This window comes from Alligator sinensis, unplaced genomic scaffold (genome assembly GCF_000455745.1).
Source record: "Alligator sinensis unplaced genomic scaffold, ASM45574v1 scaffold87_1, whole genome shotgun sequence".
Taxonomy (NCBI): Eukaryota; Metazoa; Chordata; order Crocodylia; family Alligatoridae; genus Alligator; species Alligator sinensis.
Window position 1 is genome coordinate 2,982,591 of NW_005841929.1, and position 18,264 is coordinate 3,000,854.

General features: G+C 44.3%; 1 protein-coding gene across 1 annotated transcript in view; it reads right to left on the reverse strand.

The window, feature by feature from the left end:
- ERC1 (ELKS/RAB6-interacting/CAST family member 1) overlaps positions 1 to 18,264 on the reverse strand; it is a 479,524-nt gene that overhangs the window by 299,531 nt on the left and 161,729 nt on the right. The window lies entirely within an intron of this gene.

Sequence of the window (18,264 nt, forward strand, 5' to 3'; positions counted from 1 at the left end):
GAAACTGACATTTGTAAAATCCGAAATCAGTTAAGGGTCTTACATCAAGTGGCCTCAGAGAATACTGACTGGGGTCTAAAGGAAATGTGGTCTTGGCTAACCTCCTGGCTCCCAGATTTCGGGGCCCTTGGCAAGAAAATCCTGTATGGAATATTGTTTGTCTTTATAGCTCTGAAAGTGTTTTATGTCTTAGTGCAACTGATCCTCTGCTGCGTGAAAGCCAGCAGGAGAAGCTTTAGCAAGGCAAGAAAACCCACTGCAGAGTCTAGAATAATGGTGTTACAAAAGTGTGAGCAGATTGAAAGAAAACATGAAAGGCTGCATGATGAAATAGAGGGGCTCATGAGAATGGAAGTTTAAGGCTAAAGTGAGACTAAATAGTCTCAAAGGGGGGACTGTGGAATCAGAAAAAATATATGTCTTAAATTTTGATTATTTTAGTTATAAGATGACATAACCGCTTTGTGGAGAATTGCTGGCTCTGTATAGTAGAACAGATAAGAGAAAGTGTTTGTTCTTTGTAACTCCTCTGCAACTGCTTCGCTCACCGCGGCCTTGAAGATAGCAAAAAAGTATGTACAAATCTGATTTCCAGGTGCAAGAAGGAGGTTTGTGAACTAACCTTGCCTCCCCCATTAGTTCCCATCCTGATTACAGCAAAGAAATAATGAAGTAATATTATAGCCGCTTTTCATGCTAATTTCACTATATGATCACGTGAGTTGTAAGCAACTGTTAAAAAGTATATAAGCCTCCTGATTTTGCTCGTGGGGGGGACCCCTTCCAAGTGCTTGGGAAATCCATGTCACTTTGGAATCCCCCCTACAGCTGTAGTTTCTTTTGAATAAAAGCTTCTGCTGACCTGACCCAAAAGTATGCTGCGTGTGTTTCCACGACACTGGCAATCGCAAACAACGCTGATTTTTGCAGTTTCCATGAAAACCATGAACCTGGTAATTAAGTAGACTCCTACTTTTAAGTAAGTGACAGGAAAAGAAGCTCTGATAGAAATTTCTATAGAAAAGCACCTTATTCTCAAAACATGAGCCATAGACCTGTATATTGCTGTTACTGCAAAGAAAATGTTCACAGACCAAAGAGAAGTATAAGCAAAAGGAAATTGAGCAATTACACAGATGAAATAGATAAGTATACAATTCATGGCTGATTCTTGAAGCTAACTTCACCTTCATGCCTGTGTCACAAAACTGCCTCCCACAACTTGAGAAGGGAGGAAGAGGAGCTGCTACATCAAAGTTCAGTTTAATAACCTCTTCAGATAGTTGATTATTTTGAGCCTTTGGTTTTGCAGCTAACAGACAATTGGCACTGATCCAACTGCCATTCTCTTCTCTGCATCTCTTCACAGATGAGGATGCTTTGCAAGCAGATTCCTGTCAAGTTGCAGAACAGTTCACTTAAGTTTACAAAATCCCTCCCAAAGGAGGTTTTTCCACACCCTCCCCCTGCTTCCTTCCTGAACTCCTTTCCTATGCATACTTATCACGCTCTGTTCATGTGTACTTGTTGACACCTGATTACAACACCAGAGACTGAAACAACTGGAGTGATACCAAGTTCTGTATCCAATGTGATCTCTCTCATTCTGAAGTGAATTTAGAAAATAAAGTATATTCCCCTCTCAACTCCGGGTTTCTATTGCCAGACAATTTCATTGTGGAATTTTAAAACTACATTCTCTGGACTCCATCATCACAACTGCAATCTTCCTGACTAGTATTTCTATCAAGACAATTTAACACAGATTTCCTCAACCAGATGTATTATTTTTAGGATATTCACACTGAGAGGCATTTCTTTCTCACTAGGATCTAGTGAGAACACTAGCCAGTGACCAGGGAGCCTGCAAATAGGAGCTGCAAACAGGGTAAGCAGCTTGTAGGCAGTTTGTGGGCCAGTTTATGGATAGTAGCATAGCCTATTACTATACAGTGGTGGGGACACCTCATACCCTGCGGCTTCCCACCTCAGCCCCAGGTGGCGCTCCCTCCCTTTGCACCACTGAGGTCTCCACCCAGATGGAACCTATGGTTCCAAACTCCACCCAGATGGAGCCCCTGGCTCCGGGCTGTGGGGGCTGCCTGGCACAGCTGCCACCAACTAGGAATGGGAGCAAGGTCACCCCCAACTGTGGGGTATGCTCCTTAGCAGGGCCATCGGGGGTGGGGCAATCGGGGTGACCGTCCTGGGCCCTGTGGTCAGTGTCACATAGGCCCCGCCACCACTGAGCGCCCACCTGGAGGCTGCTTGGAAGACAGTCGTCTTGGGTCCCAGGACATGCAGTACCAGGGTCACTTCTCCCTTGGAACTGAGCAATGGGTCCACATCTCTCACACCACCAGCAGAGACATCAGCAGAAACACCAGCTCTGGATGAGGGGAAGCAGCTAGCTACCACCCCTAAGAAGAGATACAGGGTGGTTGTGGTGGGCAACTTCTTCCTGACAGGGACAGAAGGAGCAATCTGCTGCCCTGACCCCTGGCCTGTGAGGTCTGCTGCCTCCCAGGGGCCTGTATCTAGGATGTGGCACAGAGGATTCCTAAATTTTTCTGGCCCTCTGACCACTATCCCATGCTCCTCATCCATGTGGGCATGAATAACACGGCTCAGAGCAATCCTGGCCAGGTCATGAGTGATCACAGGGCTCTGGGGGCTGGGCTTAAGGGGTTGGGGCACAGGTAGTTTTCTCCTCCATCCTCCTGGTTGCGAGCAGTGGGCCTAGGCGAGACAGATGCATCAAAGAGGTGAACCGAAGGCTCTGGCAATGCTGCTATTGAGAGGATTTTGGCTTCCTTGACCACCTCATGCACTTGAGAGACCGAGGCCTTCTGGGAAGGGATGGTATCCACCTCACACTGAAGGGGAAGGCTCTTTTCTTGGCCAGGATGGCGGACCTCCTTGACAGAGCTTTAAACTGAGATTGCTAGAAGACGGAGGGACGAAAAGCGAAGCAAGCCCAGGGGCCAACAAACAAACAACAATTACAACAGGAGAAGACAGAAAGCACACTACAGCACAAGCTGAGGGAATCCTTAATGGACTGGCCGACGCCAACATCCTGAGGGATAGCCAGCACGGGTTTGTTGCAGATAGGTCTTGCTTGACCAATCTCATTTCCTTCTATGACCAGGTGACCCATCACCTGGACAAGGGAGAAGAAATTGATGTCATATATCTTGACTTCAAAAAAGCCTTCTATCTGGTATCCCATGATCACCTTGGCGAAACTGGCCAGTTGTGGCCTTGGGTCCACCACGATCTGCTGGCTGGGAAATTGGCTCCGTGGTCAGACCCAGAGGGTAGTAACTGACGGAAGTCAATCGTCATAGTGCCCTGTGACCAGTGGGGTCCCCCAAGGTTCTGTTCTTGGACCCATACTGTTCAACATCTTCATTAATGATGTGGACATTGGAGTCAGAAGCAGACTGGCCAAGTTTGCCGATGACACCAAACTTTGGGGCAAAGCATACACACCAGAAGACAGGAGGGCGATCCAGGCTGATCTGGACAGGCTCAGCAAATGGGTGGATGAGAACCTGATGGTGTTTAACACTGAAAAATGCAAAGTTCTCCACCTTGGGAGAAAAAACCTGCAGCATCCTTATAGGCTTGGCAGTGCTACACTGGCTAGCACTACGGAAGAAAGAGACTTGGGGGGTCATCATTGATCACAAGATGAACATGAGCCTGCAATGTGATGCTGCGGCTAGTAAAGTGACCAAAATGCTGGCTTGCATCCATAGATGCTTCTCAAGCAAATCCCGGGACGTCATTCTCCCCTTGTACTCGGTCTTGGTGAGGCCACTGCTGGAGTACTGCATCCAGTTTTGGGCTCCAAATTCAAAAAGGATGTGGAGAAGCTTGAGAGAGTTCAGAGAAGAGCCACGCACATGATCAGAGGTCAGGAAAAGAGACCTTACGACAACAGGCTGAGAGCCATGGAGCTCTTTAGCCTGGAAAAGCACAGGCTCAGGGGTGATCTGATGGCCACCTATAAGTTTATCAGGGGTGACCACCAGTATCTGGGGGAACGTTTGTTCACCAGAGCGCCCCAAGGGATGACGAGGTCGAACCGTTACAAACTACTACAAGACCGTTTCAGGCTGGACATAAGAAAGAATTTCTTTACTGTCCGAGCCCCCAAGGTCTGGAATAGCCTCCCATCGGAGGTGGTTCAAGCACCTACACTGAACACTTTCAAGAGTAAATTGGATGCTTATCTGGCTGGGATCCTATGACCCCAGCTGACTTCCTGCCCTTCGGGCAGGGGGCTGGACTCAATGATCTTCTGAGGTCCCTTCCAGCCCTAATATCTATGAAATCTATGAAATCTATGGAATGGAGCTCCCTCAATGTGACAGGAACCCGAGGACCTCCAGCGGAGAGCTCAACTGCCTGTAAACAAATGCCAGGAGCATGGGGAACAAACAGGAGGAACTGGCCCTCCTGCTTTCCAGCAAGGACTACAATATCGTAGGGATAACAGGGACCTGGTGGGACTCTACCCACAATTGGATCATAGCTATAGATGGCTACACCCTGAATAGGAGGGATTGCATAGGAAAAAAGAGTGGAGGTGTAGTTCCATATGTAAAGGAGCACTACACATCCTTGGAAGCCAAAACTGGTACTAAAGAAGGGCGACTTGAGACCCTATGGGTCAAGATACGGTGTGGGTGTGGGAGGGGGGGTGGGACACGGTGAAAGAGACTTAACTGTAGGAATATATAACAGACCTTCGAATCAAGATGAGGACCTAGATCTGGAATTCTCCAGGGAACTGGAAGAGGCTGCGAGAGTATAGGATACGGTCGTCATGGGTGACTTTAACTACCCAGACATCTACTGGGAACAATACCAGTAGCCAGATCTCACCGGTCACATAGATTCCCGACTTATATTGACAAGCTCTACTTGTCTCAGGAAGTATCTGGGTCGACCAGAGGAAATACCCTTCTAGATTTAGTTTTGGCCAAAGGGGACAATCTGGTAAGTGATCTGAAGATAGAGGGTTAACCTAGGTGACAGTGACCACGACGCTATCACTTTCACTGTCCGTCATAGGGCTGAGAAATCTGTCAGTAAGGTACAAATTCTGGACTTTAAAAAAGCTGACTTCAATAAGCTAAGGGCTTTAGTGAGTAATGCCCTACAAGATCATAGATGGCAGGGAAAGACTGTGTTTGAAGAGTGGTCATTCCTCAAGGACACGATCCTCAGTGCACAGAAGTTGTCCATACCTGTATACAAAAAAGGTGGCATAGGGGCTGGGAGGCCATCTTGGCTTAATAGGGAAGTTACATGTCTTCTGAAAAAGAAAAGGGAGGCTTACCAACAATGGAAGCTAGGAACAGGCCCCAAGGAGAACTACATAAGATTGGCCCATACCTGTAGGGGACAGATCAGAAAAGCAAAGACAGTGACAAAATTCAGGTTAGCAACTGAAATCAAGGACAATACAAAGTCCTTCTATAGGTACATAGGTAACAGGAGGAAAACCAGTGGAAACATGGGATCACTGCTCAATGCATTTGGACATCTGATCACCGACACCAAGGACAAAACTGAACTCCTGAACGAGTACTTCACATTTGTATTCCACCAGTCTAAGAGTTATAGCCTACTGAATGCAAATGTGACACAGAAGAATCACAGTAGGGATGATCACCTACCAACAGTCAATGTATAGCTGGTGAAAGAAGAGCTAGAGAGGCTGGATATCTATAAATCAGCAGGACTGGATGAACTCCATCCGAGAATGCTGAACAAACTATGTGAAGTCATTGCAGGACCACTGGCAAACCTCTCTGAGAATTCGTGGTGCTCAGGAAAAGTTCTAGAAGACTAGAAGAGGGCCAATCTTATGCCCATCTTCAAGAAGGGGAGCAAAGAGGGCCCAAGGAACTACAGGCTGATCAGCCTGACCTCAATCCCAGGAAAAATCCTTAATCCCAGGAAACATTTCTCAAGGAGTCTATACGCGAAAAAATAGTAGAGGCAAAATGCTGAACGACAGCCAGCATGGCTTTGTCCCGGATAGGTCATGTCTGACTAACCTCATCTCCTTCTATGACCAGGTTACTCACCACCTGGGTAAGGGAGATGAGGTCAACATCATTTACTTAGACTTTAGGAAGGCCTTTGACTTGGGGTCCCATGACGCTCTCCAGGTAAAACTAGGGGACTGTGGGCTCAACAATTCAACCATCAGATGGGTGGGAAACTGGCTGTGGGGTGAGAGCCAGAGAGTACTAATAGACAGATCTGTGTCCAGGGCCATCCCTGGGGGGTGGGCAAATTGGGAAGACTGCCCCAGGCCCTGCGCTTTGGGGGGCCCCATGGAGCCCAGCCAGCTCCTGTCCAGCCACTCACCAACCCCCCCTTCCTACCACCATTGCTGTCCATGTCCTGCACAGACTGATTTGCCTCAGGCCCCACACCCTGCTACGGTCGTCTCTGACTGCCGACCTGGTAGAAGGTAGTCAGTGGGGTCCCCCAGGGCTCAGTACTTGAACCAATGCTTTTCAAAATCTTCATCAATGATCCTGCATGCGGGGGTGAAAAGCACATTGGCAAAGTTTGCTGATGACACTAAGCTGTGTTGAAGTATATCCATGCATCAGGGTAGGCTGATGATCCAGGTAGACCTAGACAGATTAGTTAAATGGGAGGACCAGAACCAGATGCTGTTCAACACCGGAAAGTGTAAAGCGTGCCATCTAGAGAGGAAAAATCCACAACAAACTTAGAGGATCAGTGGTGCTACACTAGCTAGCACATCAGAAAGGGACCTGGGGGTCATAGTTGAACATAAAATGAATATAAGCCACCAGTGTGATGCTACATTTAGCAGAGCAAACAATATGCTGGCATGCATCAACCGATACATCATAAGCAAAACTAAGGAAGTTATACTCCCATTCTACTTGGCACTGGTGAGGCCACAGCTGGACTACTGCATCCAATTCTAGGTGCTACACTTCAAGAAGGATGTGGAAAAGCTTGAGAGTCCAGAGAAGAGCCACTCATATGATTAGAGGCCTGAAGCAAGCCATATGAGGAAAGGCTGACAGATATGGGACTGTTCAGGCTAGAAAAGAGAAGGATCGTGGGGGGGGGGGGGTTGGTGGCAGCTTACAAATGTATCAGGGGACAACATCAGGGGCTAGGTGAACAACTATTCTTCAAAGCACTCCAGGGGGAAAAGCAGGAGCAATGGTCATAAACTCCTAGAAGAAGGTTTCAGACTGGATAAGAAAAAACTTCTTCACAGTTCGTGTGACCATACTCTGGAATAGACTCCCAACAGGGGTGGGTGCAAGCACCTACCCTGGAGATGTTTAAAAGGATACTGGATGCACACTTTGCTGTGGTTATTTGACCCCAGCAGTCTTTCCTGCCCAGAGCAGGGGGGCTGGACCCGATGATCTCTCGAGGTCCTTTCCAGCCCTAAACTTCTGTGAATCTAAGTGGCCTTTGGCATATTGCAACCACTGCCACAAAAGAGATGAGATCTCAGCACAGGGAATTCAATTCTCATCAGTTCCATGAACTGAAATGCAGTAATTTCAGGGCACTAATCTGAATCCCACTGAGTCTTGTCCCAGTGCCTCATAAGCAATTTTCATAGCATTTTCTTGGAATACTTACAAGTTAGTAATGAGCAAAATACTTAGCAAAGGTTAATATTAGCTGTGAAACAAACTTCATTCTGACAAAGTTCAACCATAGGGACTGGCACAATTCTCTTGAACCTGAAGAAGTGTATAAATGGCTTATATCCTGAAGGATGAAGATTTAATTTGAACCTATAGTATCTTATGCAACTGGGAATGTTCTTGCACATATAAAAATTCATTTTCTAAGTATTTAATAAGATCTCTGCTTTAACAATACCTTGAAACACTTAATTCCATAGGTTAATTTTGCAATAAATAAAAAAGTAGTTGCTTTTCCTCTACATTTTGCTGAGTGACCATTTGTTTTTATGCTGGGAGAACAGGCTTACTTTCTACCATTTATTGACCTGAGTTGATCAGTTGTCAGCAGACTCAAACTTGGTTGTCTGTCAAAAAAAATTGCTCAGCCCAATTTGAGCCACAGTCTCATTCTATTAATTAAATTAAAATAAAATGCTGTTATAACTGGTTAGAATCATTTCTCTGCATTCTGCTTGTCTAGAATGCTGTGCCAAAATATCCCAAATTTACTGTTAAAATTAGATGTTCAGTTTTTGTTCTGCTTTCATATACATTAAAACGCCACAGATACTGACAAGCAAAACTGATATTACATATTTTACATTCTAATTTTGGTTTATATTCATTTGGTTTAAAATCCTGATCTAATTCCACAGAACAGTGCTATATTAAATCCTGTGTCTGCTGATGCTAAGTGCTGATGCTAAGTGCTCCCAGAGGCCATGTCCTCAAAAGTTTCATTCCTGGCACCCATTCAAGCCAATGGAGAATAGCCTGTAGAGGCTAAAAAGTAGCTACATTAGGAATATTCACTGATCTTGTATCAAGTGTTGATATGTGCTCTGCTGAAATATGTGCAATGGCTTGTTTTCGATAAAGCTCACTGCAGGAAAAACGCAAGAAATGCAATTTGTTCTCTCTACTTGGCCTTCCCCAAGTTCTCCAAATAAAGAAGACCAGAATATCTCACAGCAGATGATCCTCCTATCTTGTGGAAGTATAATTCAGAAAGAAAAGCCTGAAAAAAGTTATAGGTAGCTCAGAGATTTCATGTTCTGTTTTGTTCAAAGCACCGTGACACTGAGATGTTCAAAAGATGTTCCAAGAATGGCATTATAAAATTACTGAAACTGCATATTTAAGTGTCATAGGAAAAAGTCCCATTAGGCTGTGATTAATATTATTCATTTGGAGAAACTCAAAGAATAGCATTTAGAGTATTTATCATCATGGAAACACACATGATTCCATATCAACATCTGGCCCTGTGCAGACAGGAATGGTATTGCTTTTTTCCTACCTTACTTTTTTGACAGCACGCACCATTCAGAAGGTGAATATTGCTCTACAAACAAGTAGCTAATTAAATACTACAACTTGGATATGCAAGTACTATACCCCTCTATATCGCCTCTCTCACTGTAACAGAGAAAGCACCAAAAACAGACTGGAGGGAGGAAAATTTGAGTTCGCTGAAGGACGTATATAGATGAGACAAGAAATCAAAAAACCAATAAAGAGGCCAAATATAGAATGCTAGATAGTGGAACAGAATGGGAACAAAGAATGCTGTTGGCAAATTAAACTTCCATCTACGTTATCATCGAGAATCAATCAGCCAGAAAGTTGTACAATTTTAACATAGATTCTCAATGAGGTTCAGATTCAAACATTCAATTATATTTTCCAAGTCAGTGATTTATTACAACAATAAGAAATTTACAGTAAAACAAAAACATATTAAACCACAGGGGAATGTCCTAGGGAGGAGGAAAACTACTAATCCCACTTCAGGGCATGCCCAAAAAACTGCTATTGTCCTATTTCATTATATACATGAAGAACATGTGGAAGAACAAAAACATACAGTGGAGAAAGGAGGAGCCACATAGTCAGGTCTTTTGTAAATGATGAACTCTGGTGAACACGTTTCATGTGAACTATTCAATTATTGCTACTATTATGGGGTAATTTGAAAACATATGCCAGAAGCTGGGGGAAAAGAGGACCTTTACAGAAAACTTCATTTGTGTATTCTGCTTCCAAGAATGGATGAATTTGGGAACATGCATTAGATTTGAATGTATTTGTTAACCAAATGAATTCCCAAAATCACCACTTTGAATCCTTGCATGCAAATACAAGGCACAGTATTCAAGACACCCAAAACACCCTATAGCATACCACAGGTAAAAGCTGGAGAAACGAGGGCACTGCAACAGGGAAGTGGTTAGTTAATGTACGCTCAGATGATCTTGAGCAGATATTCTTAGGAAGGAAAAACTACAAATGAAGGCAAAATAACCCCAGAGTTTTTTCTTAACACCAAAATTTGGGGATGAGTATGAACCAGAACAGAAGAACAAAATCCTCTAGCCAAGAACTTCTGGTTTCTAGTACCAGGAGGACACCTCAGTTGACACCTGCAGTTTTATCTAAGGCCAACATCCCAATTCCTCAGTGGAAGGCAAAACCCCCACCCCAAACCATACAATCAAAGAACTAGTAGCATTCATGAGGGGAAAACAATTTCTTCCTAGCCCTAGCTCATAACCAACAAAGCCCTGACATAGGATTACAATGTACCCAAAAAATACTTATGACACTATTACTAATATTGGAAAGCAATCATCAACCCAATTTTCCCTATAATCAAAATATGTGAATGTATAATACAGTGTGCCAACTTGGACTTTGGAGCCTTGTGGACAAACTCAGTTGTCCAGGAAAGATTCTGCCTTGAGACACATTTCATGATAACGTGTGTGCCTAATCTATCCATTCCTTTCTTTTTGGCAAGAGATGTCAAACAAAAATACATCTCACAGCAGATCATGTTTATGTTGTTCTAATGCAGGGCTCCTCAGCAAGGCAACCCAAAACCTTAATGAGGATGTTTAAATTAACTTTCAAACTTAAGGCAAGTTGTTCAACCTCTCCAGACTGCAGACTTCATCTAAGATTGACAACAAACAATACAGGAACTTGTGTAGGCTGATGATAAGTGCTGGTGACCTACTCTAGGAAAGATCTTCAGCTGTTGGTAGATTATTTTACTGCCTCTGCAACCAACTCTGGAGCAGCCATCAGTTAAGGAAAAGAGTTGTTGCATCACCCAGTCCCTGGAATAAAGTATGGCATCTCTTCCAAATTCATCTGCAGAAGAGAACTTCTGGTAATTCTTGAGTTCACTTAATTCGGAAGCATTGTGAACAATTATAACAACAGTGATGTGGAGGTAGTCTTGCATGCAGGAAGTCTGTGTGGGCTTTGGCAGGCTTATAAAATGAGTACGGAATCAGCCGAGATCAAACCCTCTCCATCAAATAAAAGGTGTATAAAGTAGAGGTGTGCAAAGTGGGCAGTATTCAATTCAGATTAGGCATGATTCGGAGGACAGCGATTCAATTTGCTGATTCAGATCGCTGTCCCAATTCGATTCAGCCAAATCTGAATCTGAAGATTTGATTCTGATTCCGAGAACCAGTGATTTGGCCATAGACACAGCTTTATGTTTTTTCTACGTACCTCGAGGTACCAGGCATGGCTCGTGAATGCTGAGATGATGGGCCGGATGGAGCATCCTACAGGAGTTGGGGGTGGAGGGGGGTCTCCCACACCCTTGGCGGCAGACCCAGAAGTAGACCAAAGGTACTTCTGGTCCACTTCTGGGACTGCCGCCAAGCGCGCAGGGGACTCCCCCACACTCCCATAGGATGCTCAATCCGCCCCATTATCTCAGCAATCACGAGTCATGCCTGGTACCTTGAGGTACGTAGAAAAAACCTATAAAGCTGTGTCTATGGCCAAATCGTCGAAACTCTCCGAATTGATTTGGAGAGATTAAAGGGTCTCCTAATTCAATTTGGATCCAGAGATTTGGCTGCCGAATTGGGCCGAATCTCCTCCAAATCAAATCAGCGACTGAAGCTTCACACCGCCCTAGTATAAAGCTCTTGTGCTACTGTACAGATGTCAGTCTTGGCCATCACACAGAAAGCATATATGTTAAGTAGAGATGTTCCAGTGCAGTTCTGAACCCTATTCTGGGTGAGGTGATATACACTGACCAGTGACAAACTCCCACAGAGAGCTGACTGCATGTCCACTGAGTTACTACTAATGAAGACCCAGCTATAGTCAATTGAAATACAGGAAGCAGAAGAGCAGTTGCCCAAGAAACTGTTTCAAGAATATCCTAAAGGCAACCGACCAAGCTAACTCTTCTGAATTTTCACCTTAAATAAGGAACAATAGCTAATTTACCATTTTTCTAATCCCTCAGTATGCGAGGCAATAAAAAATGCAAAATAATTTGCCTGGCAACCTTTATGCCTCTATTAGGCAGTTCCAGAATGCATTAACTGCCCATTTTTGGACATCTTACAACAAATATACATTGACTGGAACAAAAGAAAATGAGTTTCACTATATTAATATGAATCTTAATATAAATCTAAGGCTTATCTTTAAAACACACAAAACACTCATACTTTTCTGTTAAATATTTCAAAATCCATAGAGTATTTTTTATTTGGGCTTCTTCTCCAGGTGACTTTTTAAAAATCCTAGCTGGTGATGAGTAAGGTTACCTACCTTACAGAAAACAATGTTTTTCAAGATGTATTGCCATACAGATTCCATTATTGGCTTGGATTCTTTTTGCTTAGGAAAGTATGTTGGAACTGGGATTGCACTCTAGGAAGCCTTACACTTATTCTGCTTACGAACATAAAAAGCAGGACACGCGCATTCCTTTGTTCCTTAACAACATCATGGGAGAAACACTCTGAAGCAGTAGAAAGGCAAGGTACAAGTGACAAGTGCCATAGTTACTGTAGAGTAAGCCTTCATTCTTGATTCTTTGAGTGACTGTCCAAACTGATTCCATTCCTGGTTACTAATAAGTAAATGTCTGTATTGTTGAAAGTGGGAATGACAAGTCCTGTCTAAACAGCAATTGCAGGGCAGCCCTACTAAAACTGGCATCTGATCAGAAGCTTGTATTGGGGAAGAGCAACTGGTAATGTATGGATTGAGCTTCCAGGCAGCTGCCCTACATATCTAGACACGAGAAAGTTCAAAGAACAGGAAGCAGGAGTTGCCTGTCCTAGCGGAATGAACTCCAACAGAACGAGGAGGCCAATCTTTCCTGCCCAATTCATAAGAGACCAACTTGAATAACTTCTGGGAGAACATAAATTGTGCCTTAACTCTGTCAGGCATTAACAGACTATGCCTGTTCAAGGGCTAAACAACCCTGGGATGAGGTTTCTCAGGAATGAGGTGCTCTCTAATTGGGGAATTCTGTTACTGGGCAGGAGGGAGGAATACGGGGATATACAGGTACTGCTGCTTGATAGCCTCATGTAGAGCTGATGAAGTCCAGACTGCTTTAAGGTTTATAAACAATCTTGAATTGCTGAAACTGGTGTTGTCAGGAGGGAAAGTTAGTGCTGAGGTATCCATTTAGCTTTGTAAGACAGTCTGGTCAAAAGTTTACTGCTTTATAGTAGTGTTTGGACAAGGGAGCTGAACAGCTAGTTACTTTTAAAAGAAGCCCACTGCAGTCAGCACCAAACTGTTCAGTACAAGAATGTTGAGTCTGAGTGAAGGTTTTGACCATTGTTCTATGCTGAGTAACACAAGTAAAGTGATGGAGATCTGTGAACAGAGGTTTATTGAATCCAAATACCAAAATGGTCTGGTGTCCTCATCCTGCCACAGTTTCTTTAGGACCCTCAGTGTTACTGGCAACTGCTGGGAATAAATACATCAGGTCCGGGACTAACAGAGGTGCTCTTAGGCAAGCATGATGCTGACTGTTAAGATTTATCATCACTTGGAATCTGTCGCACTGACCTGGAATCTAACTAGGCTTCTACAAATGCTAAACATTGAGTCAGTCAGCTAGTATTTCTCTTCTGACTTTGTTTCCTACCAAGACAAAGGACTTAAATTGTGTGAACCAAGTTGACTGCTAAGATAAAGAACACAACATAGAACAATTATGGAACGCACCCTTCCTCAAGACAATCAAGCAGAGTGACCAATCAAGTGTCACACAAAGCACAGATCTTAAACCCTGGTGACTTAGCTTCTGCCATGATCCAAGTTCCTTGTATGAGTGTGTGCCTACACCTAAAATAGCAGAAATTCACTAACTAAATTATGGAAAGTATAATATAATTTAGGCCAACAAAGAAAAGAAAATTAAATGTGTTCTCTAATTCTAATTACTAATGCTGTGCTAACACCATACATTAAATAATTAAGTTAAACTAAACTGCATAACGCGCAAAGGAAGTTAACATTGCCAAAAAGCATAGTCTCATAGCTACAAGCAGTAAAAAGAACCCGAAGGACTATAAGACCTCTTTGCCCTTTATACTCTCAGGTAGGGGAGTGTGAGGACATCAGTGACATAGTGGTGGCTGCAATATAGCCAAGAGTGGAATATTTGTAGAAAAGCACACAAAAAAGAACTGATGACCAGCACTCCAAAGAAAGAAAAAGCATGTTTCTTACAGAATTTACACAACAAATCTTTCATATAAAGTGGAGGAAGAAATACACAAGGCATTCACTTGTTTTTTTAATTTCTAAAATTTTTATCACAAGGAGGATTATTTAAGTTATAAAAACTTCCATGACCGTGCATTTTTAGTCAATATATTTACTGTCTAAGATAAAACTATTAGTTATTAACATAGTCCACGTCTCCCTCCCCCAACAAAAAAGTATTCTCAGCTATTTTGTGAAGAGAAAGATCTTGATTTCTGAGTTTCTTTGTAGCAGTAAAAGGCATGAAAAACACCTCTCATTATGAATGAGATGCATGGCAGCCTTTAAAGACAGGAGTGAGGAAGAGCATATTGGATTGTTTCTGGATGGAGCCTAGTCAGCTAACATCAGCACAACCAGGCCGCATCCGAGTTCCTTCTTCAATTCACAAAAGGACTATGCCAGGCTCTGTCTGGGGAGCTGCCACAAAACAAAGCCATGTTCAGAGATAAATACTTACAGCCGTTTTGTCAAGTGGCAGCTGCACTGCACAATGAACTGTCTGAGAGAGTGGCATAAATCCCCTAGGACACAAAACACAACCACCTCCCAAAGCAGAGGGATGTCGTGTTACTGGTCCTTTCAGTCTTATGGTAATAGCCACGTGTCCATAGTCCTAGAGGCTGTTGCATACTACTATAACGATACCGTATTGATTTTTTTTTCTATTCTTTTCCTATTACCTCAAACCCTTGACTGATGCAGCAAGGTTTGTAATTAAGCCCCTGTTCCTATAAGGCAGCTACAGGATCTGCCTCCCACCCCACAGCAACCCAGGGAAAGCCCTGGTTCACTTGCAGGAGTGGCAGGGGCAGGGAGCATGCCCCTTCCTGACCCAAGGGTGGCTGGGGGCTGTCAAGCCACTGTTGCTGCCCTGGGACTGGATCTGGTCCTCGGGCAGCTGCTGTCAAACACAGTCCCCAGTTTGCCCACAGGGGTGAGGAAAGCATGTAACATCTTCCCCACAGGCACCTGTGGGCTGCCTTTCCCCTGCACATGGCATCAACTGGAGACAGCCTTTCTGCCCTAGAGTTAGGGGGAGCAAAGAAGCAACCCCATTTTGCCCTTTGCCTAGAGAGTGCACTTCTGAGGTGGCTCCATAGCTTTCCAGACAGGGAGCTACAATACCCGTGTGCTCTCATAGCACTATATTTTTGTGGTGCTACATACCCTTTATATTTCAAGTACTTGTTCAGGAGGCAAGGATTTCTTGGGATATTTTACCCCAAACATCACAAAAAAAATCCTGCTTCTTGTACATTTTCTGGACCACCATGACTACAACATCGCTCCAACCTTACTATGGCTAAGTATAGACATTCAAAAAGCCTGAGGAAGAATAGATCCAATCTATGCAGGTTTCTCCAAGATGTGTAGATTGGATTACTAGTGAATGGGACCCACAGTCGCCCTTCAGTTGAGGAGGGCAAGCATTTGCTTGCAGTAGCCGAAGCCAGAAGGCTTCGCAGTCTGCTACGCATGGCTGAGGACAGACAAGCCTAGCTGAGGTGGGGCCATCCCCAAGTGGTTGCCCAGCACAAGGCCCCACCCCCCTGTAGTTAGTTGCAGGGATGGGGGAGCCAGCATAGTATCTGCCCCACTCCACTGTGATGGGAGGGGGAAGGGATAAAGAAGAGCCCCTCCCCCATGCAGACCTGGCACCCCAAAGCCAACCGGAACAACTGGGACTTTTCCCCCACTGCTATCCATGCACAGCTGTGCTGGCTGGCCAGCTGGGTTGCACAGCAACCTTCCCTCCCCCATCAAAAGTTGCTACCTCTGAGTGACAGGGGGCTCTGCCATGGTCCCAGGCTCCCTCCCCCCAGAACTGGGGTCTGCGCAACTGTGGGGGTCCATGTGGCAGGGGCTTTTCACCCACTGCTGTGCCTGCCGGCTGTGCAGCTTGCAGGTAGGGTGGGATTAGCCCAGCTCAGCCAGAGCAGATGAGCACAGGCAAGGGAAAGTTAGTGGAGGTTGCAAAGCATTCTCATATGCTGGGGGACTATGACCTAACTTGGGTCGGAAGGGGATGTGAAACCGATCTAACTTAAGCTGATTATATCTGATACTACATCCGTCCAGGTCTATCTTATACTGGGCTCTACCATTTTTAAACTAGTCTATGTACACTAAACTTCTGTTCTGTTACAGGTTTAGACTGGCTTCTGATCCTTATGCCAGTTTATGTGCAATTTCTGTACCTAACTTCCAAGTATTTGTTTAAAAGTATCTAATAACCTTTTTTTTGTCTTCAGATTACGTTGTACTTAGCATTTAAATAACCAGTTTTCTCAGGTTGTATTTCTTTAGCCTTACTGTTAGTTCAAGTGCCCTCTGTGCAGCAAGTGTTCATTTCTGTTCTGATTTTTGGGGTCAGGGAAGATGTGAAATAGGTCAGAGTTGCAAATCTTCAGCAGAAGCTGATTACAGCCATCATCAGTGGGCAGATGATGCTGATGACATTCTCAAATATTTAGCCATCTTTCCATGCAACATCCTCACTTCAGAGAATAATTGCATTATATTAAAGTGATTCACACTCCCTCTAAATCATGTTGGTAGTGCTAAAGCAAGTTTCCAACATCACATTAGCCAAAGTATTGTGAAGTATTAGTACCAAAAAACTAGTGTATGATGAGATGCAAAGAAATCATGGATTATGTGGTCTTCAATCCATAGTCTATCCAGTTAGAATGCACAGATTAAAATCTAGTCTCCCTGAAGCTGCCAGTTTTAACTGCTAAGGAGAGGGAGAAAAAACCCTAGGTTAAGGTGTGCGGGCCGGGAGCGACCCGAGCCCTTTTCCGCGCTGCACGCGGGCTGTGGCCAGCAGCCCGGGCACGCCGGGTTGGAGAGGGAAGGCCGTCGAGCTGGAATTAGGCACAGACGCGTATTGGTAGTTTTAAAGATTGTTTACTTACACCGAGATGGCAGTGGTGTAGGCTGGAAAACTTGATTGAGTTGCAGTTACAGACAGACAACACAGACGGTCTCATGGAGGTTGCTAGGCTCCACGGTGCAGAGCTCCGGATGCTCTGGGTGAACGAGCCACCAAAATAGAAATCGTAAATACGTCTTATAAAAGTCACGTTCGAAGACGGGAAGAGGTGGGCGGTGGATCAGGCCGCCACGCTCCTCTGGATCTCACACAGGGTTTCTATTACCCTGCCGTGTACCCAGAGTCCCCACAAGATGGATGTGGAGTCCTCTTCGGCCTGGGCGGAAACCGCTCAAGCCTCTTATACAGCTAACAGGCCAATCGCTAGCCGCCACGTGTGAATAATTTAACACTAGCCAATCACGGGGAACAAATTTGCATACCGGTGGCGGGAACTCTTTTGCACCGTGCATTCCTCTTGCAACAGGAGCAATGCACTCTGCAAAAGAAGCTGCAGAAAAGGCGGGAAACTCGTCCCTGCACCGGGGTTTCCTCTGCAACAGGAAACACTCCCGTGCAATGCTCTGCAACTTGGCGGGGATAATTCTGGTGCCGAAGCACACACACAATCATGCCTTTTGGGTCATGACAAAGGTAGCACAACCAAACTAACAGCAACAGAACTTTAAAGGCTGTAAAAATGTCTATTAACTATTGAACTTTCATTAGAAGCTCTAATAGACAATCGTTGGAGAAAACAGACACAGGGAGACAGAAACTGTTTTTCATTTCATAAGCAACGCTAAAATTAACTCCCATAGGTTACACATGGATTCATATTAGAGATCCTTTCGGGAGCCATGGCTGATGAACATTTGGCATTATTAGAAAACAGGTTCAACTATTTTAGATGGGAATGTGAAGAAAGATTTAAAACAGAGCTTAATATCTTCCTGCAGCAGAAACAGTCTTACCACAGAAATAATCCTGAATTTTACAGCACGTAGAAAAATACACATCTCTAACACCCTTAAGGTACATCCCAAACTGCATTTCTCTGTTGAAGGGTTCCATAGGGGTGGGAAATAACAAAAATATAAG